This window comes from Numida meleagris, chromosome 1 (genome assembly GCF_002078875.1).
Source record: "Numida meleagris isolate 19003 breed g44 Domestic line chromosome 1, NumMel1.0, whole genome shotgun sequence".
Taxonomy (NCBI): Eukaryota; Metazoa; Chordata; class Aves; order Galliformes; family Numididae; genus Numida; species Numida meleagris.
This window is the reverse complement of record NC_034409.1, coordinates 9,493,377-9,517,244: the sequence shown is the minus strand read 5'-3', so window position 1 is coordinate 9,517,244 and position 23,868 is coordinate 9,493,377. Positions and strand designations below refer to the sequence as shown.

General features: G+C 37.0%; 1 protein-coding gene across 9 annotated transcripts in view; it reads right to left on the bottom strand.

Moving 5' to 3' along the window:
• The window catches only part of PCLO (piccolo presynaptic cytomatrix protein), a 343,040-nt gene that overhangs the window by 249,880 nt on the left and 69,292 nt on the right, over positions 1–23,868 (bottom strand). The window lies entirely within an intron of this gene.

The window sequence follows — 23,868 nt, the reverse complement described above, 5'->3', positions numbered from 1 at the left end:
AAATAAGCAAGCTTTTCTTGCATCTTTTGTAATTGTCACTTCTTTATAGGATATAGGTTAAAAATGATTTCTGATTTGTCACTTGCCCTTACTCCAGTTGACATTTTTCTGTAGCTCTGCAGTTGTATTTTCATTATGTTTATTTACAGTCAAAAGTTTTCTATTAATCTTTCTTGCTTCTGGATGAGAGAGCTCTTCAAACCACGACAGACTGAAAAATGGACCATTCAGAAAGAGAAACTGCTGTCAAATATATTTAGGAAACTACAGTAAAGGACATTGCTCTTTATATATTTCTCTCAGCTTCCCAGAAAATCTACTGGAAAATAAACAGTATGTGCCAAGAATGTTTTCAGTATTGCACAATAGGAAAAAGTAAGAGTTCTGCTATGAAAATTTTACAGCTCAAGGCCCTGGTGCTCCAAAATATGTCAACATATTCTCAATCCTTAGTGCTAAGCCTAGTTCCAGCGGCACCCACAGTAGCCAGAAAGTATGCCATGAGCATTAAGAAAACTGGAGCACCTAAGTACAATATTCTTTAACATTACAGCAGAATGTGCTCACTACCTGTGAAGTCTGAGTACAATAGTTGAATCATCAGGAAGAATAACAGATGACCATATGGTGAACTGGGAAATGAAAGATACCCTAAGAATAAAAATACTGTTCCAGGGATAAAAAAAAAAAAAATCAGTGGTGAGAAAAGACACCAAAAGATACACTCAAAATCATATTTTCTATTATTGGTTTAATGCATTATACATCAAAATAACCTTTCTTTGGAAAGACCAGAGATACAAATTCATATGGATTTTATGATTCTTTCTTCTTTCACCCTAAAATAATTACATAAATTATATATTATTATTAAAATTATATAAATATATAATTATATAAGTGAAGCTCAGGAAATAGTTTATATTTTTTTATGTACTCTGGAACCATGTAACACTTACTTTGTTAATATAATCTGGCATAGTCCGTTAAACCAGTAGGGCTGCCAATCGTCACTCAACAACAAATGTTCTTATGTGTTAGATGTGAATTATTATGTTATTTTAATGTTATTTTTATTTCCACAAATTCAGTTCAGAATAGACTGGGATTTTTTCAGCCCTCAAGTCAAAACAACATACCTTTCCAATTTAATGTGAAAAATTACAGAGTTGATTTCAAAGTATAATTCAAGTCATGAAATATATTCTGAACACACTTCATTAAGATTGATCACGTAATGATAGCAACATCCACCAGCAAATATTGAATTTATTACAGTGATATTTTATGAGTTGAAATACATAGTATTTTCTGAATCTCTTTCAAGACAACTCTACAGAGATCCATCATAAACAATCTATAGTACACAGCATGAGAGCAAGGACAGCTTCAGGCCTGGAAGGAACTGCTTTATAGATATATATGTATGTATTTATCCAATAAAAACAGCCAGTGACCATGGTCTTGTGCTGAGCAATGCCAGGAACCTACACCTAGGTTCCTAATGCCTAAGACGATTAGAGTGTCTTAGCACATGTAATAAAAAGAAGAGGAAAAAAAAAGGAAAAAAAACCCTCTCTGGCTAGATATTTTCTCTTTTTTTTTAAATCTTGCACTTCCACGAGTCTCTCATCATGCTGTATTATTTGCAATATTTTTCTTATGTACTGTGGTCTTGCTAATATTTGACACCATATCTGTCTTCCATTTTTTTTTTTTCATTATTTTTTTCCTTCTTCTGAACCTTTAGCCTCCATGTATTCTCCTCACTTAGAACAAAATCAGTGTATTTTTTATATATTTCATTTCCCTGGAGTGTTTTGTTTTCTCTGTGCCTCCCTAAACACCATCTGTTCAGTGAATTTGATTGAACATATGATCTCAGTGCCTGGGTCTCCTCTTGTACCTTTGCTGCTCCTTTACATTTCCTAGATTCAATGGAAATATTTTCACTTGCAATGGCATTACTGAGTGCACAACCCTATCAGAAGAAACAGTGATATATTAATTCATCCTGTTTTAAGATGTTCTACTCACGTATTCATGGAACTAGAGAATTATTCTATAATGTAGAAAGACAGAAGTTATCCATTCTAATGAATATTCGAGTATTTTATATAGAAGCAGAAAATTTTCAACAGGAGAGACAGTTAAATTACATGGGGGAAAGGAGTGAACACTAGATTTAATCTACCACAGTTAATAAAATATGCATTCTCCTGTGGTGTTTTTGGCAACAGCCAGACATGCATTGGGACTGACTATGGCATAGACTGTTCCCAAGAAGCAGCTGTGTAAGGCTTCAATATCTCTGGTTGTCTCCATTCAACACCATCCTTACACAGTCCCAGATAAACTCTGTAATCTAAAACACCTTTAAATGTTCTTATGCTAAATGATACCATAAGGTATGTAACATATACCTTAACTTTTATGCAAGAAAAACAGTAACACAGATGTCACCTTATGTAACGTATTTCAAAATGAGCTTCTGAAAGACGAGAGATCTTAGTTTGGATTCAAACTTTGAATCAGAAAGTGTCTTCAGCCAAAGTGTTTTGGGATAAAGCAAAATTGAGCTGAGAAGAACAGACTTTTTTCAGAAAGTTTCATATGTCTTCTACCAAAGATTGTCAAGACAGAAGTAACATTAACTTCTGCTGTACAATTATTCTACTTTCTGAGCATGGAGAGCATCCAGAATAGCTTGCCAAATAATCATCTGGCCTTTTTAGTTGATTTATTTTTTTAAATAGACTCCAATTACCCCTTTTAGAAACATGTTTTTTTCATTTAAAGCCAGATAGCATTGGAAAAAGAATGAAAGAGCATATAGAATCATAGAATCACCAAGGTTGGAAAAGGCCTTCAAGATATCCAGTCCAACTGTCTGCCTGTCACCAATAGTTCTCAGTAAACCACGTCCCTCAATGTAATGTCTAAACGTTCCTTAAACTGCACCAAGTACACCAAAATCATGTAATTGAGTTTTGTAAAAGTTATTCGACATTTTTCATTTTTAAATAATTTAAATTTTACTATAGAAAGAAGTTCACATGCAGAATGTTAACATATTCTTTTTAAACCCAAAAAGCAAAAATTTATATTTCAGCAAAGTTCAAGATGACAAAACAGAGAACTGCATGTATATTCAGTAATTTACTACCAGTATGTCATAAAATGGGAAGTTAGAGAGTAGAATATTTTCCTTTAGGCAATCACTTAGTGTTTTGACATTTCTAAAATGGGACACTTAACAGCGAGTAATACCACAGAAAATATCCTCACGGAATAATAATCAAAGCAGAGGGAAAATGAGGTGAAGTGTGAAGGTCTCAATGCCCTGATTTGTTTAATTACGTGTTTTATAAGGTCTTTTTTCCACTCTGCCAGGCTGTGTAATTTATTCACTAGATTTTACATATCAAACTAACTTTACATGTTAGATTGGCCCCAGCAGGTTTTCTCTGTGAAGATGTAACTTAGCCCTTTTCCTGTCAACCCTGAAATACAAACTGAACAAGGAAGAATAGGAAGAAACCCATGAGGGGAAGGAAACATGAAGGAAAGATGACAGTAGAAGAAAAGAAATTAGGGAGATCCAGGAGAAGGAGGGATAAGAGTTAAGATAGACACAGATAAAGAGACTGTTTGCAGGGGATGTTAGAATAATTGCACCTGACTAATGAGCGTTTATTGCCATGCTTCAGATTTCATCTTGGAAGCTTACAAACAGAGAAATAGTAAGAATTTTTCACCAGCAAATACCCCAGGTCATCCCACCCCAGCATACATTCAGGAGGCCTTCCGCTCTGATGGATCAGATGGATGGATACACACCCATGATGAGTGCTGCTGGTACAACCAGCTGTTCATACACTAACACTTGCAACACAATACTGATGACTGATATTTCTTCATCTGCAGAGGACGGGATTAAAGGACAGTAGAAGAAGGGATACAGTAAACTGAATGTTCATGTTGGATATTAGGAAAAATTTATTCTCAGAAAGAGTGGTAAGGTATAGGAATGGAACAGGCTGCCCAGGGAAGTGGTGGAGGCACTGTCCCTGGAGGCTTTCAAGAAAAGGGGAGATGTAGCACTGAGAAATATGGTTTAGTGGGCATGGTGGGGATGGGTTGATGGTTGGACTTGTTGATCTTAGAGGTCTTTTCCAAACTTAATGATTCTACAACTCTGTGATTGTGTGAAATAGCAAAGTGTCTAGGTAGGGCAAGAAGTTATACATCATACATGGCATGTACTATTGAAAGTAGGACAAATAACACTGTGGTTAGAAAACTATACAAAATGCCATCAAAGATAAGGAACATTAAAAGAACAGGAGTAAAACAAATATTGAAGTTGAGATCAAATACATTTCCTATCACGTCACAAGAATGTTGAAATTCATTGATGAAAGCTTCTATCACATGTGGATCTTGGACCTTGAGACAGCACTGCAAATGTGGAGGGTACTTCATCAGAATTTAGCATTTGTTCATAATTTCACAGATGAAAGATGTGCTGTATAATTTCTAACAATATCTGTTACAAGATTCCTGAATAATTCAAGTATGAAGGTTCCAAGAACCTAGTTTAACAAGAATTTAACTTTGCTGAAAGCTGAACTGTATGCTTGAGAATTTTAGTCATAAAAATGATAGGTTAGATCCCAGTAAAATCTAAAATCTAAAGTGCAGAGGAGGGTGTATATTCATCTTCATTTGCAGATGGAAGGACTGCATAAGTTCTCAAAGTCATCTTTTTTTCCACCTGCACAGATAAAGCACATTTCTAATAAAATTTTCCTCTAGGGTGAGTTTTCAGGCGTACAGTTGTGTTTTTCCTGATCCAAACATTTTTGTCTTCCCTTTTTTCTTTGTTTCAGTTTTAACTCCCAAGCTGAGTATATAAATCCAGGTAGTGTCATAAATTCACCAAGTACCTGTAACATTTTTTATTTCTTCCACATCATAAATATGTGTCACTTGAGTCCAAATGCCAATTCTAATTCCTCCAGCTCTCTCTCTACACTGCATCTTAGATATACAGTCAGGTCTACCATATGGGAAAATATACCACCCTGACTGCAGCATGTGTTTGAAAGCCATGCTCCTCCTTTCATGCACTATTTCATACATGCTCGTTTTAAATACAACCAACTTTTTTTTTTTTTCTGGAAATACAGTCACTTCCTGGGTAGGTCTCTGCTGTAACCAGATTTTCATAATGGTCAAGTGCCCACTGCAGAATGTCATGGATCTTGTTTCTCAGAAGATTTAATTCTCATTAACTTTTGCATGATCTTGGTCACATTTGCAGTAACCCAAGGCATTAGATGAGTTCATAACTAGAAAGTGCTCTGGTAATACATCTTTCTGAGCACAAAAAAAAAAAGAGGCATTCGAAAAGGGCAAAGGAGAGTTACATACATAGGGGAAAGTGAGATTAGTTCTGCTTATTTGTTCAAATTAACTTTGACGATTAAGGGGAAAAGCCAGGTAGGGACAGCACAGGTTTTTCAACTAATCTTTGCTCCCTGATAAGACAAGAGAAGTTGGGGGGGAGAAGGGGGGACAAAGAAACAATTGAGTAAGATATATTCTGACAGGACACCAATTACCAGAAATAACTTATAGAATCTTAAAACAAATACAATACTTTGTAGGGAGAACTTCTGTTGTTGTTGTTGTTGGGTTTTGGAGAGCACTGAGGAATGCGAAGAGAACAGAGAACCCACAAGACTTGCATATAAATGTGGAGAAAACTGACAAAATCTTAAGTATATTTCAACTGCAGTTAACAAGTATATTTTTTATATATACTTACAAATGTTATGTGCTAGAATAAAAGCTGCTACACATACACAACAGCTTATGCAGACACTTGTAGTAAGGGGAAACAATTGTGGAGAAATATTGAAACAAGAAATCACATTAGGAACATCATGCCACCTGTTTTGAGTTCTGAAGTTAGTTTCTCTCTCTAAAGAAAATCAAAGATTCCTGTCTACATGAATGAGAATGATTATGATGATAAACTCTCACAGACCTCCTGCAAACTTCTCACTGTAAATGTTACTGAAAAACTACATCATTTGTATACCATTTGAACAAACGTTCAAAGACACACAGTGAGGACCAGGTATGACAAGTAGGACATTTTGGCCAAGAAAATAACCTATACTACTGCTATTTCTTTTACAGTTCATTGCTTGTGACTCATTGTACTTTCTACAGTTTATCTCCTGCTGGAATAACTGTCGCTCTCACACATTTTCCACTGTAAATACCATCTTTTTAAGAGGTTCATATATTTATTCAAGGGTCAAGTACTTTCAGGAAACATTCCTCATTTCTGAAAACTGCTTCAATAAGCCAAGCTACTCCCAAGTCTATGCTCCTCCACCTGAAGGTGGAGCCTGAACTACTGTAGTTCCTCCTCAGATATTCAGAAACTCTTATGTTTATTTTTCAGCTTTGTTATATCTTCTCCTAAGTCCAAATCCTTAACATATTATATGAGAAATTAATAATGTATAAGCTTTCCTTTTTTACGGTTTATTACTGGGAAAGTAAAACAATATGCTCAACTACCCAAACGCAAGATGTACCAATATTTACCATTATTACAAAATTAAGTTGTATTTATTAATATCTTCTTTTTATTACAGCACAGCTTTTTTATCAAAATAGACCATCAGCATCTATTAGACAAGAACAGAATTTAGTAAAAAAGCCTTTACATAAATATTGACACTGCAGTCTGCAAATACCACATGGAAACTAAACATCTAGACAAAAGCCCTTGCTTTTTAGAATAGACTTTTAAAAACCTGCTTGATTTAAAGATTAAAGAAGGTCAAAATGTATTACTTGAGATTATCTACAGATGGATAATCTAGAGATGGATTCATCTGAAATTCTACCAGAAGGTAATTTGCAGAGAAATAGTTATATATTCATTCATCTATCCCTCCAGAACTTAATCCTCTCTCGTTTTTTTTTTGTTTTGGTTGTTGTTGCTGTTGGTTGGTTAGTCAGATTTTTGTTTGTTTTCCATGAGAGTAAAACAACACTGGAGCGGAGGAGTTTATTGTTGTTGCTTTTGGCTTTGTTTGGAAATAGCGCTGAGGTAAGGTGCTGCACTGTCAAGACCAGTAAATGTTCCTTATAATGAACATGGTATGGGAACCCTCCCATGGATTATGCCCTCTTACAAAACTACAAACTACATAAAACATCAGCTGAGAATATTCTTTAAAAAATATAACGGCATTATTTTGAGCTCAAACTTCTCCGAGAATAAAGACAAACAAAAATTACTGAAAAAATCTATCCCATCTGCATCTGTGTTTTAACAACATCACAAAAGAGTGCTAGGGAAAACCATGCCAGAATAATGTTCTATGTGAATTTCAGAAGTACAAAGACATCAGCTAAACCTTTGTTTAAACTTCAGGGAAATGACTTGAGTTTATGCATCTATACAGTCTTCCTGTAATTTCATTTTTTTATATTAGGGTGTAGTGGGAGAGGGACACTAGCAGTATAAAAACTTAAAGTAGATAAGTAATGGAACAAATCTATTAACTGACTTATTTAAATTCAACTGGGCAAATGTACATACTGCTCATATGAGGCAGATGGTACTTTCTGTGCACTTTCCTTCTGCAAGATAACTTTGGTTGCAATAATGAGTCCTGTAGGGGCTAACTCAGTCTGAATCTGCTTAGATGTTTTCCTTACCTGAACACAAGATTTGAGGCAACCCATAAGACTTGGTTAGCAATTTGATGTTAATATTTAGTATTTTTACTAAAATTCAGACATTCAGACACAAACAGCATATCTGTGTGCGTGTGTTCATGCAGAGTAAAATATACTATTCATATGCATGAACACACAGAATCTCTTCAGTGAAATCCTGGATCAGAGATAGTCTCACATATCAGTTCTAACAATCCAACAGAAGTACAGCATAAGTTTATATGCATAATTCAATACAGAATTTGCACATTCCATCTTTAAGCTGTTCAGTTAGAATCCACAGTCTTCACTCTCAATCCTTCAGATTTGATTTGTCATGTATTTGTAAGAAACTTTCTTTGAGTTACACTCAATTTCTGTCTGGTTTTCTGTCTAGAAATGTATGCACAGCAAATATAAAACAAAGTAATAACAATAACAAAAAGATAACAAACAAAGTCTATGTCCTGGAGAGCTTGCAGAAATACAGACATTATGCTTCATTGAGAAGCTGTAAAAATATATTGTCCATCTTTATGCTTTACCCCTATAGGAATTTTATTAGTTTTCTAGATTATGTTTTATAAACAAACCAGTGAATTTGCAGAAGAACAAGAGCACCATTCTGTTTTTCTGCGCTGAATTGTTCCCTACAGCTTTTTGTAAAACAATTTCTTTCTGGAATCTAAAAGAAGAGCCAGTAAATAAAGGAAACTTAGATTCTAAGTTCTAGTTGTAGGTATTAAAAAGATCAATTTTTAATTTTTTTATTGTAACAACATATACAAGACAGTGAAGTCAATGAGATAAGACCTTCTGCCAAAAAACAAAAAAAACAAAACAAAACAATTTTCTCTTATCAATATCGAAGAATTTGAAAGTTTGGGACACCTTTTTTAAAAACCGGAAAAATGTAAATTAAGTTGAGCTGGACATACCCTAAGAAATATTTTACCCGCTGGTAAAGCAGGGCAGTAACCTTTCTTCTCTTATCTCTGGTGACTAACAGAAACACAATTATTATTAGAAGCTAACCACTGTGAGAAAACAAAGATTTTTAATTTATCACTGTAACATTATAACATTTGTGCTTAACTAATACACAGATGTACTGCCCTTTACTCAGTACAAATGCTTGTTATCAATTCTAATCTGCAATTCCAGAGAAAGCCATCTCTGCAAGAGACAGTAACTCAAAATGTCATTTGAGCAATCTTATTAAAAAAAAAATGTTTAAAGAAAAGAATTCTAAAGTGTCTGTGATTAAATTTGTTTAACGTATGCTAAACATCTCATTATCTTATGAACCTCATCTCATTTCCTCATCCCTTGGTAAATTTATTTCACTCAGTTGACTATGTGGCATAAACTTAAATGCTAAGATGATTCCTAAGACTTTGCCAATGTATACAAAGGCATAAAATGAAATTGGATTTTAATTTCAGTATCAGGAGAACATCATTTTCTACAGAAAAAGTAAGCATGCTCCTTCTAGCTTGATATTCAGAATGCAACAATAACCATGTCCAAAGCATTCAGTGAACTAGAATTGATTCATGGGTTACATCACATGCCTTACTCTAGGCCCATTTCAGTCCAATGGAGATCAACCTACTCCCCCTTCAATCAGGCTGGTAAGTGTTCAGCAAACCAGATATTCTGGTCAGTCCCAAGGGGGAAAGCTCTTTTTCCTTTCAAACAGACCAAGACTGAGGTATCTGTAGCATAAAGACAAGGGGAAAGAAGGTTGTAAGGGTGGGGAAAGTTCAGCATTTCTAACCTTTGTTCCTTTCTCACATGTGGTAGAAAAACATTCAAGAACATTCCGTTTTTCTTATGAAACACAAAGCAGTAAGAAACAACCTTCTACAGAGGATTTAACAGCAAAACCTGAATGCTGTTCAAAGTCTAAAAGGCTGACATGAAAACTGCTTAGCTAACTAAAGGCTATTCTATTCTAGTAATCTGAGACACCATACAGTTTCAAGTCAAAATGTGACCATAATGCAAAACCCGTTACGAACTGGTAGGAGTCTGGGCTCAGGTTTTAGATGGAGTTAAGAGTTTATTTAGTAAATCTCATACTCTTGAGTCAAAGGCTCATCCCATTTGCCAAGTTCCCTCAGAAATCCATCTGAACCTGCACACAGCCAGCTTGTCTGGGGACAGGATGTCTGTGCTTTTCACATTAGAAATGGAGGGAAAACAATCAGCATGAAATCTCATAAGCAAAATTGTAGATTCAATTCAAAAATCCAATCGTTAAAAAAAAAAAGTTAAGAACATCCCTTCCTTAGAAGATTAATTATAGTAAATAATCCTTCTCCAGACAAGTTCACAAAGAAAGTCCTAAAGATACCCCAAGGCATTCTTTACTGGACTAACTTTCTGTCTCTCAGCAATTGTATTTCTGTGGAATATATTTTGCTTGATTGATTTTCTGGATTACGCACTTTAAAGTGCTCACAAGATCACCAGTCTCACTCCCAGGCTGCTGTAATGGAGTAATTCACACCAGCCTTGCAACATCCGCTAGTCCTATATTCATGCCTACTGCTAATGCAATAGTTTAAAGGTCAGCAGCAAAACCTAAACAACAGACTGGTGGGCTTAAAAGAAAGCACACATTCACCAAAGAAAATAAAGTCTCCATGTTTTACCACATGCAGGAACCTTCCTTTGTAAGCTTCCAGGAGTTCATCAGTTTTATGCTGAGTTGGAGAACTTCAACTGTTTCTCTCAGAGGAAGATCAAATTTGCTCTAAGTTACCATTTTCCATCAGGCCCTCACTCTGTGCGTAAACAAAGGCAGAACAGGTCCCACCACTTTAAAATGAGCATTCCAAGCATAAGTTATCATGACAGCATAGTTTACCCAGAAGTGTAATTACAGCGTCTCAAAGATGCTAACTAAGAGGAAAAAAGCTGCATAGCTAAACAGATGTTTGTGCATCTTGCTAAAAAATTTTCCTCACGCTTGCAGAATCAAACAGGAGGGAAAGACACATCAAAGGAAAGCAGGTCATGTGCATGAAAGTACAGGCACCCTCTGCACCACAGGATTTTATCGTGCTGTGCAGGCAGCACCCCAAGCTGAGCAAAAATCCTGCTGAATATCACAGAGACTTTTGTCTCCAGCAAACAATGCCCTAAAATGTTCCCAGAGCTCTGCCATGAAAGGCTCCAGCAGCTGGCAGGAATGCAAACCTCATTTGTGCACGCTGAAAAAAAAATCTAAGCTAATGCTCTAGTCTGCTTGTCTCCTGTGCAGAGGTCTGCAGGAGGGTCATGAAGCACCTGTCAGGACACGATACAGTGTCACTCTTACTATCTATCATCTAAACAAACGTGCTTAGATGCCAGAGTAAAGCACAGGTGTAAAACTAAAATGAAAATACAGACAGTGACAGCATATCAGATCATCACTGATTTACACCACTTTTGCCACGACTGGTAAAGATGGTACATACAACCTACAATTCTGAAGGACTCGAGCAAATATCCTGGGCTAAGTTCATGTCATGGAGTTGGTGATCCAGATTCAAGTAAAATGTTAAACAACAGGACCACTTACCTGGTGCTGCTACCACAGTATCCAGCCCACCCCAGGTCTGAGCCTTTACTCAGTGATGCTGTCTGGTGGGGAAAAGGGTTTGAAAATGTCTCTAGGGAGGGCTGACAGGCACTCCCAGATCAGCATAAAGCAATTTATCTCTTCTCTCCTTATTCTTCATCTTTAACTGAAGGACTGTTCACCTTTCCCAACTCAGGGTTTTTGTTGTTGTTGTTGTTGTTTTTTCCAGAAGTAATAGATTTTATTAGCCTCATTTTGACAGCTAGGAAGTTAGTCTTCCCACCTCCTTGTAAAAGGGAAGCTATCAGTCAGTCTCCAGGGCGATGCAGAGAAGAAGCTTGTTTTGGTTATCCTGAACCTTCCCACACTAGATGCCCAAAGTCAAGCAGCCTTAGGATCTGTAAACTGGTGCTTCAAAAACTCAGTAGGCCTTGATTTTACGTGATGTGAGAGAGCATGTACCTGAAATACACCACCCTGAACCCCATAATGCTCAGATGCATTCCAACAGAACGCCTCAATGTGCTGCACTGCCAACCAAGATAACAAGTACTGAATGTGCTCTTTAACTTTCAGCACAAATACAGGCCTACCATTTTTTTCCTTATACCTATCTTGGATGAGTCTCAACCAGAAAACTTTTATAAAATTTCAGTTTCAGAAAGATGTTTTCTTTATTACTTAGTTTTTGATTATACAGCAACAGTAACAGAATAAAGGGCTGTGTGTATCTCTGATAGCAGTCCTTAAAATCTGCCTGTTACTACATTTGGGAAGCCTTAAAAAGGTAAGGATGAGAGTTGCAGAACGTAAATCTATCTACGTCCTTAGAGTCTAAGAGTGTGTAAACACCATATCATAAAATGCTGTAACATACAGCTGACAGCTCACATGAAGACAGAGGCTGTCTATTTTCCTCCCAGTTAAAGTCTGGCTGCATGCATCAACCAATGTAATGTCTCCAACATACCAATGTTTCAACATAAGAGAAAGGAATGTCCAATGTTAAAGAAAACTTTCAGTGTGAGAAGCCTGACTACAGTTTACTTAATGGTTTCTTTTTCATTAATAGGAAAAAAAAAAAAAGATGTCTGAAGTACACCTAAAAAGTAACTGCCATGAGTGATGCCAGCACCCTTCCATACTCTCTGGATTCGTTTTCCCCAGTGAATGTGAGCTCCTATCTCTGCAGACTGGAGAGACCATTCTCATACAATACCTCTGCTCTTCACTCTGACTCTATCTGGGAACAGTTCTGCTGCCAGCAAAACATTTAGCACCAAGCAATAGTACCTTTGAAACAACAAAACAGTTCCTACATTATCAATATACTTCTACGTCTTGCCAAATACCAGGACTTTCTAGATAGCTACAACAAAAAAGGTATGTGATTAAAAGTCAAATCTCTGTTATGAAAACAAAGAAACACCAGCTGACTTATAAGCAATCTTCACGCTGATATCTGAGCTCTTTGCGAATTATGCCTGCAACTAGGATCAGCCAGATATTTCACCCTGCTGTTTTCTGATTGCAGTAATACTGTTGTGTTACCCTTATTTTAGGTTTTCAGTGCACTGCCTCTCACTGCGTTGTATTCATGCCCTGAAGTGGTCACGGACGCTGGGTGACCCTACAGGATTACACTGACACCTTGCTTGTCAAGGTGTCAGCCTGACCTGGTAAATGAGCTTAGTCATAAGCTGGTGACAACTAGAAAATGAATTTCCCTTCAGAGCTCTGTTGAAACAGCGGCCTCTTCTGTCTTAGAAATTTTGTCTAGCCAAGGCACTTAAATTAAATTGCTCTGAAGATTGTACCATGTTAGAGATTTAGTGCTACTCCAACATTGTCACAGGGAGCATTTCACAGCTCCTTACAGGAGCTATGTTGAGCATTTTTCCATGTTTTAGTGATCTATTTATTGCCTGTTTTTAAAAGTATTTTGTTTCACACTGTAGATTTTGCAGCAACAATAAGAGCATTTTTAGCATCACTACAGATTTAAGATTTTAGGCGTTCCATCTGATGTTCCTCAACAGATTTCTCACCATGATCTAGCACTCTTAGCTTTTCCACAGAGGTACAGGAGAAAAGGAAGAGTACGTAATCACACCGACCAGAAATACAAACAGACTGGTTTCACTGGCTTTCACAGCACAAACCCTAGCCTACAGCATCAGCTGTGGGCAATCTATCTCACCAAAAAGGTAGTGACACAACATAGTGTCGAGCAACTCAGACCATGTCTCATCTACTGCTTCCATCCCTCTGGTTATATTCAATCATGTGAAATGTTCAAAGAGCTTGTCCTTGGGAAGCAAATGCTTCTGTTTCACCTAGAACATGAGGGTGACTGAAGCTTAGGTGAATAACTGTTTACCTCCCAGTGGAAGAAGCATGGGTAGCCATAACCATATTTTGCACATCAAAGGGATTACAGCACTTAGCAAAGGATTAGGAACCTGATTCCAGACTGTCTTCCAAATGCAGCAGCATGTCCCTGACACAGACATATAAGAGGAGTAAATACTCTGATTTCTCTAGGCATTTCAGATAGCCCTTTTTCGTGATTCACTGCGTTTCTCCCAGATGACTGCCCTGTCACTGTTTACCACATAACTGTGTTGTGCCCTTTACTGAATGTCATCAGCAAGGAACAGTCATATATTCAATATCTTATTATGACTAAAAAAGAACACAGTAGAAAGATAGAAAGAGAAGAATTTACTGATAGTTGAAGCCGTGTTTCTGTAGTCTAATAGTCAAATTATCTAATTAATACCAAAAACTTTGTCAGTTATAGCTATACAAACATTTTATTTTACATGGTGCTCATTCTTCCAATATTCCTCTTGTTCTTAGGGCTTACAGTTACTATCTTCCTCAAATAAGAAAAGGGGAAAGTACAATAAACTGTCAGCAACCTGAGCTCCTTGCTTGGAGCATGATGTTCACAGTGGTGAGAGTATCTTCCTTTTCGATGCTGTGCTGCACCTGGAGTACATTAGTGTTTTCTTATCACACACTGCCTCCTTCTCACTGCTTCCTTGCTGAAGTCTGCAAGTTGCTTCCCAAGACGCAGCTGACATTCACAAGGCAGTGCCTCTCCAGGTCTGCCAGACCCTTATCATCCATGGCTTCGCAGCCTCGGCTCACGCACAGTGACACTTACAGTCACTTGAACACTTGGGGATTGTTAAAACAAGCTGAAATTGTGCCAAGACAAACCCAGACAAGTCCTGACTCCCTGCACTGTCAGGGCAGCCCGAAGTATTTGGCCTTCTACTGGTAATAGAAAAAAAAATCATGTTTTCTGAGCTACAGTAGCAAATATTCTGACATTTCCCCCTTCCCTTTCCTTCTCCCTTTTCTAATTAACCTCTACTAACTGTAGTAGTATTGGTAGTTGCCTACCAATTCTGGATATAAGATCTATCTATACTATATGTTTGCTCTCCCTTATTATTCGTAAATCACATAAATTTGAAGAAGATAGCGGGGAAGTTCAGCTTTTTATCTTTGAAACAATTTTCTTTAACTTCAGTCTTTTAGAATCATAGAATCACAGAATCACCAAGGTTGGAAAAGACCTCCAAGTTTTAATTTGAATGTGTATCTAAAGTAGTATTGTTTTTCTTTTCTCCTGTTGCAATCAGTGATGAAAGAGTATAGAAGCAATCTCTTCTGTACCATACATTTTTGAAAATGCACTACCAGATTTTTGTCTTTACAGAGTGTAGATAAGACTTGTATCTTAAAAGAGGTGATAAATGTCTTACAAAGACCTTTCTACAATGTGGTAAATACCATGTAATGTAAATAGAATCGCCTTTGGATACAAAATTGATCACAGAATTCTGGCACCACTATTCCTTTCTCACTCACATTCTCTTTAAGGACAGCAATTTGTGCAACATTTCGACAAACAAAATTCTCTAATTTTCATTTTACCCTACTTCTGTAAGTATAGGAACATACATTTCTCTGTAGATATCTACAAATACTACTTAGTCCAAAAAAAACCTGTTGTATCAAGGGAAAAGCAATGTTGAAATGGTTCACTGATTTTTTAGTGCTAATTTAAAAAACCAAACAAAAAAAAGCAACACAGTTGTGTTACCTTTAAAATAACAAAGGAAATGTTAATTACTGCTTTAGAACTTTGTTCATTTTTGAAAAATTACCTGGAATTTATAGAGTGAGTTTGCGTTAGTGGTCCTTGATATTTTAACATCAGAAATTGCAGAAGAGCTCAGATAAATATTGTGTTAGATACACAGGGATACAAGCAAGTAAAAATTAGAGTTCCTAGAACAATCAAGTAGCTAGCTAGCCAGTTTGTTACTAATAGAAAAGACTTCCATACACTAAACACAGACCTCTCATTCCACTATTCCACATTTACTACATAAATGTAACTTTCTGTTACATTTATGACCATACTCATATCTTACTATTATGAACTAGACTTTGATGAAAGGCTAACAAACTGCAAAGCAGCACTGAAGCGTCAACAAAATTCCAGACTTCCTAAATGAGACATGTGTCAGCTGCTGCCACTCTTCTCTGCTTAATTTAGCAAGAATTGTTATTTCAGGATGTGGTGATTGCTGTAAAGTGGTTTATTATTTAAATCATCGTGGTATTTGAATAAAGTACTCAAAATCTAGAGACCATATATTCACTGGATGCATACATAGTTTCAGATGTTTATAGATATTCTGAACTGTGAGCTGTGAAAGTCTGTGCTATGTAACTTGACTTACATATTTATATGTTCATGGAACAACTCCTTGTCCTTTTCAAAATTATATATTCATCCAGACTTTGAAGTACATTGAACAGCATCACAAGTAGTGGGAAAGTTCAAATATCCTTGGCCATTGGCTACCATCAGAAATAAACAATGTCACTAACTTCATGTGTAGAATAAGAAATGATCAATATGCCATAATTTATATTCTCACGTAGATGTGATGTACATGTTTTTTAAAAAACAACTTACTTGATACAGGTTAATTATGGTGAACCTACAGTCATCACAGAATCACAGAATGGCTTGGGTTGGAAGGGACCTCAAATATCATCTAGTTCCAACCCCCTGCTATGTACAGGGTTGCCAACCACTACACCAGGCTGCCCAGGGCCCCATCCAAGCTGGCCTTCAACACCTCCAGGGTTGGGGCATTCACAGCTTCTTTGGGCAATCTGTACCAGTGCTTCACCACTCTCTGAGTAAAGAATTTCTTCCTAATAGATAACCTAAACTTCCCCGCTTATAGTTTAAAGCCATTCACATTCGTCCTATCAAGAACAGACCGTGTAAAAGTCAGTCTCCCTCCCGCTTATATAGTTTCCTTCAAGTACTGGAAGGCCACAATTAGGTCAGTGATGAGAAATACATACAAAATCATCCTCAATCTATAAACTTTAGCTTATTTACATCCAGTTTGCTAAAAAATAATCTAATAATTTCAGTCTATTTATCATTACTCAAAAGTAGTTTTAACCATGGGAACATTATCTTGAGATTTCCTGGGCTCTACCTCTAACTTTTCTCCCCTAGATAGAAAAAGTGTCTACTGATTTTGTATTTCTATAAGAAAAAGTTTAGTAAAACATGTACTTAAATTTAACTAACAAGGAAATGTGGCATTCAAATATCTTAAATATTTGTCTTTTAGAACTCCTGAGAGCACTTAGGAGACATTAACTAAAATTTTATTGCTTATTTTACAAGTCAGAAAAGATAAGAATTAATTTGTAAAACATGTTATTCTGTTTCTATACTGATTAGAATTTATAAAGCTTCATCACCCTATTTTGAAATCTGCAGAATGGGTAACCTCTTATTTTCTATATTCTTTTAAAATGGCGTTACCTAAGAAAACAAGTAAATTAAGCTAATTTCAATCTGACAGCATATTGCATGTAAATATAAATCAAATGTATCAAGAATAAAATAATACAGAATAACAAAATATTGAATTCTTAAAATTGCTTTCATCACTAAAAGGGAAACATTTCTTTTTGTATGCCAAAAAGTATGTTCATTTTGCCTGTGCACTGAAGTCATAGTACCTCTGTTTAAAGAAATCCCCCTCTCTAACCCTCTCAGGCCAGCAGGCCCACAGGGTCAGCATGATGGGTTATACCAAATACCCAGGATATGTAACGTGCACATCACTTGTTTGGTTCTCCAAGATGGTGGCAGCAGAGAAACCTCTGAGAAACTGAACACCTGTTCAGTGATCACCTCTTCTGGATATTGTCAATCTACCTCGGTAATCAGTGCAGGAAGTATTTTCTGCCTTCAGCATTCCACACACAATCCCTCAACAAAATGCTTGTGTTTTACTTGACACTGTTCACCTCAACACAAGTATATGATTGGTTATTCCGACAGACATCATATCTGACTTAAATTTCAAAACAAGTTTAAGTGCACTCATTTATAAACAAATAGAAAATATCCGAACAGTTCAAGTGTTATTAGTTCTATTCAAATTTAGAGAATTTTTTTACTTTTCTACACTGGGATGGATTCTGATCCATTTTTGCAGGACTTCAGCTAGCAGAAATAAGCAGTCTCCATTTTATGTGTATGCTGCTTTCTTGCTGAGCCAACTACAGAAAACTACAAAAAGAGATTTTTTCTCATCTAACTGCAGAGAGATATAAAGCAGGTGTCTCCATCCTAGTTAGCCATTTAGATTTATATTACAGTAAATGGAGACCTAAGACTCACTTCAGTGGCCTAAACCAGATGTCAGCAGAGGACCAGCATTGCTAAGCCAGTGCTGTCCAGAGATGCCCTGAGACATCTGCATGGTGGCAGATACTATCTGCAAGCCTCTGGATCAGCCTAGAAACTAGGCAAAATGCCCACAGGCATTTCAACTAGTACTAGATGTCACTGTTTAGGCAACTGAATCAAGCCCCTAGTCAATACAGTCTATAAAATTCAGAGCCCTATCCATCTTATTAAATATAGGTGTCTTCTTGAGGAAGTGTTTGCACACTGAAGGCAGTACTAAGCACACAGAACATTGCCCTGACTGCAGAAAGGCCAGGCTCTCTTGCAGAGAGATCTTAGAGAGATCTCTAAGGCATAATATCTTCCTACCATCTTTTGAAAATGAAGAAAAGATATACTTTGTGTTCAATATCTGAACACTAATGACAGAAGAATTAAGCTTGAGAGGAACAAATGTACTGAGGAATGTAGGAAGGTGAATATGTTAAAAAGTACATATTTTTAAATGGGTTCTGTGGCAGCATATACTATTATAAACTATTTTAAATGCAACTGTGACCTTCTTTCATCTTTCATACAATATACTGTCAGATTTGAAAGATAGCTGACTGCTTCAAGTGAAAAACAAATTCTAATACATCTATATTTTATATGAACATTGGGAAAGGTCTTTCCACTGAGACATCTAACACACCCACAATTTGAAACCTTAAGACTACAAACACAACAATACAAACTCATTATTGTCTCCCTGCCGGTGTCAGTGGGGTTGGAACTAGAAGATTTAAAAGGTCTCTTCCAGTCCAAACCATTCAATGATTCTATGATTATTTTCCAGGTATCTTGACTACTCAAATAATTTCTAACATACACTCTTCCACAGCATTTTTTTTTTTTTTTTTTTTAAGATTAAACACTTTATTCCATAGAATCATAGAATCACAGAATCCTTAGAGTTGGAATGAACTTTTAAAGGTCATCCACTCCAACTCCCCTGCAAGGAACAGGGACATGCACAGCCAGATCAGGTTGCCCAGGACCTACCCTCACCTTGAAAGTCTCCAGGGACGGGGCATCAACCAGATCTCCGGGCAACCTGTTCCAGTGCCTCACTACCCTCACTGTAAAAGACTTTTCCCTTATATCCAACCCAAATCTACCCTTTTTGAACTTGAAGCCACTTCCCCTTGTTCTATCACCACAGACCCTGCTAAAGAGTCTGTCCCCTTCTTTCCTGTAGCTCCCCTTCAGATACTGAAAGGCCGCTATCACGTCACCTCTCTTCTCCAAGCTGAACAGCCCCAGCTCTCCCAGCCTGTCCTCGTAGGAGAAGTGTTCCATCCCTTGGATCATTTTTGTGGCCCTCCTCTGGATGCAGTCCAACAGGTCCATGTCTCTCCTGTACTGAGGACTCCCTGTCTGCACACAGTACTTCAGGTGAGGCCTCACCAGCACAGAGCAGAGGGGCAGGATCACCTCCCTCAACATACTGGCCACACTACTTTTGATGCAGCCCAGGATATGGTTGGCCTTCTGGGCTGTGACAGCACATTGCTGGCTCATGTCCAGCTTACTATCCACCAGTACCCCCATTCCATAATTAAGAATCATCTCCCCAGTACGTTACATATCTTTCATTATACTGATGAAAGTACTGATAACAGATGGATCTTCCTCTTTCTACAACATGCTCGCATCTCCCTAGAGTTAGGGAAAATGTGCACTGCTGAATGATGAACAAAGAAAAATGCAGCCTTATGGTTATTACAAATATATAATAGGGAGCATCATTTCTATTATTTTCAATATGTAAATTGTCATAAGTTAATACTTAAGTGCTAGATGGTCTGGTTTGGGCCAACTATTACTCAAGTATATTCCGTAGCTACTTCTCTAAAGCCAAAAGGATATTGATCTCAGTTAGGAATCAAAATACTCCCTATTAACATGCTCATCTCCTCTGAATTCCTGTCTGTGAGTAAATAAGAAAGTGGATTTAAGCAGCCAAGTACAGTAGCAACCACTTGAACTTGTTCTAAGTGATAACAGCTGCTGTATAAATACAGTTTGTTTGAACTATTTACAGTGTAGACCAAGTCCAACATCTGAATGTTCTCTCCATCCCATATAATGAATTTCAGAAAGTCTGTTCCTGTAATTTTGGACTTCCACTGAGAAGCCAATTTAATGTAATTTTTAAAATGAAGGATTTGTACTGAAGAAACTCACTAAACAGATGGGGTGGATGTGGTTGACTGTTCTCTCTCTAAAAAACAAACAAGATGTTATCTGTATCTAACAACAACAAAAAAGAATTCGGCTATTGCCTAATGACCACTTATCCAATTTCATATGGAAAAGTAAAGGTCATGTTCCAAGAAATAAAGAAAATGGGAGTATGACAAGATGCATTAAAATTGTCTTCCATCCTCCCAAAACAAAGGAGCAATGAGATGAATGATGAGTACTTCAGCTGGCGAAGGCTAAATCCAATGATAACCTGGAACATGATTTAATAAGGTTGGAATCCCCTTCCGCTTTCTTTTCAGTCGGGTCTGCACACAAACCAGCACTGACCAGAGATGAAGACTAAGGCTATCTAAGCCTAGACTCTACAAGGGAGTTACTTGCAGCAGGAAGTTCCACTGTGCTCTATTAGAGTCACTGGTAAAAACAGGTACTTCAAAAGCTAAATTTAATCTTCCCCATGTCTGATATTTACTCCAGAGTGAGATGAACCAAATACTAAAATTTCTTATTTTTTTTCCCAACTCTAAAGAAAATTTCAGCAACTAGATAATATGTAGGCACACATAATGCATACAACTACATCTGGTAATGTAAATCTCCCTCAAAACTTTATTTTATACATCACAAATCACACAATCTGCATTAAATTATGAATATTCTTTGTTTTCCAAATAAAAAGAAAGATATCAGAAAGATTTACTATGCCTTGTGGACTGCAAGACCAACTCACCCCATATAGAATGTAACTTCTATAATAAACTATTACAGAGCTCCCTGCTTTGTGACATGATAAATTTCTTAAAACTTCAAAAAATCTTTTCTATTGTCACAGATTGTAGGTAGTTCACAGCCATAGAAAAGCCTGTCACTACCACCAATACAGGCACTTGAGGTGCTCAGTGGATTACCATATAATCAAGACTCACAGATTCTCTTGTAGAAAATCCTATTTTTTGATGCTAGGATGACAGATTAGTCTGTTAATTACAAGGGCTGCTCTGAAAGTAATGCCTTCTATTTTATTATGTTGGCCCACCATGTCAGAGGTGGATGTTGGTGGTATGGCAGCAGAGGTTGAACCTTCTCACCAGTATTCCATTCCATTTTCTTTCTGTGTGACAGATGGCAACAGAAGGGCAGTCCGACAAAATAGTGCCTGACATGGAAGTGTGTATGAAGCAAAGGTGTGCAATTGAATTTCTTCATGCAGAAAAAAGTGCACCCGTTCACATTCACTGATACTTGCTGAACGTTTATGGAGACCAACCAGTAGATGTTAACACAGTGAGGCACTGGGAGGTGCATTTCAGCAGTAGTGACAGTGGGTCACCTCCACTGGTGCAGATTTTTGTAAGTGTGGCATGCAGGCTCTTGTTCATCACTGGTCAAAGAACTACAGAGGAAGGAAGGATGGAAGGACAGAAGGACGGAAGGAAGGAATCCTTCTTCCCTTCATTTTACACTTCTTGCCTAATAATTTACTTCACTGTTCCTCAATACCTGGGTTCTGTGTAAAATCATAACTTATTTTCTCACATAATTTGTGATTTTACAAACTGTCTTAACACTTCTGGATAATTTCTTTTCTAAGATGAAACGCCCCAGTGGATTTAACCTTTTCTTACACAGAAGCCTTTCTGTACATCTGATTTTCCATGTCATCCTTTACCATATCCTCTTAGGTCCTAGCATAAGCCTTTGAGATTGGGAAAGCAAACATTCTAGAATTCAAGATCTGGGAATATAAAATTTCAGAGAGCGTAATACATTTTTGGCTTATTCTTTATTCCTCACCTAGGAATTTCAACTTTCTACTTCATCTTTTGACTGCTGAACAGAGCTTACTTTTTGAAAGAGGCCTCCATGATGTTTTTGTGCAATGATAAATCTAATTTAAAGCTTATCATTTGTGGAGGAAGGGAAATACACATCTGTATACAAACTTAACAAGTTACTTGGCTAACTGGGGTTACTTTAGCAATAAAAACAAATTTCTTTTGTGATTTTATCTCCTATTCACTCAGCATTCTCATATCCTTTGGCTATTTTTCTCCTGCTTCAAAGAAAACTATGCAGCCACATTTTGTAGCACCTGCAAACTTTGGCAACTTATTCTTCACAGTGTACACAAATAATTTTCACATTGATATACAGTCAAATCCTGCAGGAATCAAATGACAGCTTTTCTGAATTGTGAAAAAAAAAGACTATTTCAACACTTTTATTTTTCCTGTCACCTAACTTCCTTCTTATTCAGCAGTAACAATATTACATTAAGTGATGTATCATGGGTCTCATTTAGAGGAAAAGCTAAAGCTGAATTCCATTTTTATGTGCTCTGTTGTGGCATTACATTACATGCATTTGTACATTCGGTGACTCATGCTCATAAGTAGAACACAACAGCTTTGATACATCAGTGCAAAGGGTATTTTCCCTGCCTTATTTGTATGCTCAGCACTGACTGTGCCAAAATGCCTGCGATATTGCTGACTCCTGCATGATAAAAAACTAGCCTGAAGCTGAAAGACATAGCATGGGAAAGTACTTGTTTCTTTAGAACTTAATTAGAACAAAGATTTAATGTGGTCATATAACCTGACATGCTGTCCCCTCACAAAAACTCCTAAAACTGTGAGCACTACAGCCTGTCATTTGTACTTGCTCCTCCAGAGTTGTTTAATCTTCAATAAAATTAATTTACATTTCGCAAAAAGTAAATTCACATTTTGAAGAGTCAGTTCAGTTTCAGGAAAGTGTTTTGAATAGTCAGATGTAATTTAGAAAAGAAGCTGCCTACACAAAGCTTCAGTACAATTATTTTCTGCCTTTGAGACCAGAGATACAGAAGGTAGAAAATATGCTATGTATACATATATGTCCAGGAGCTGTTTTTCTTTAAAGTAGCAGTCCAATTTAAAAGAAGGTTAGATCCAAGCAATAGAATCACAAAATAATTAAGGCTGCAAAGGACTCTTGAGGGAGTCTAGTCCAACCCTGCTGATTGAGCAGGGTCAGCTAAAGCAAATTGCCCAGGATCGTGTCCAGAAGGTTTGGAGAATCTTGAAGGAAAAAGGCTCTACATATCTGGGAAATCCTTTGCAGTCTTTAACCACTCTTACAGTTTTAAAAAAGGAGGAAAAAAAAAATGGAATTTCACGTTTTTATTTGTGCCCATTGCCTATCACCTCTTGAGCAGGCATTGTTCTCAAGAGACTGGATCCATTATTTTTACACCTTCCTCTTGGGTCTTCATACACTACTCTGATGAGATCGCCCCAACTCTTCTCCAAGTTTAACAGCTCCAGCTCTCAGCCTCTCCTCAGAAGGATGCATCACACTTTAGCTCTTTCCTGGTTTTATCTGTTCTCTTCTCACTCTCTGATAAGTCATATTTTCCTGTATGCTTTCTTCTCATTTATCTGGTTCCCCAGACATAAACAAAAATTTAAATTCTCCACAGATAAGCATGCCTCCTCCTCTCCTAAATACTGTGACCACAGCATTACTATGACTGAAAACACACCAAAACATG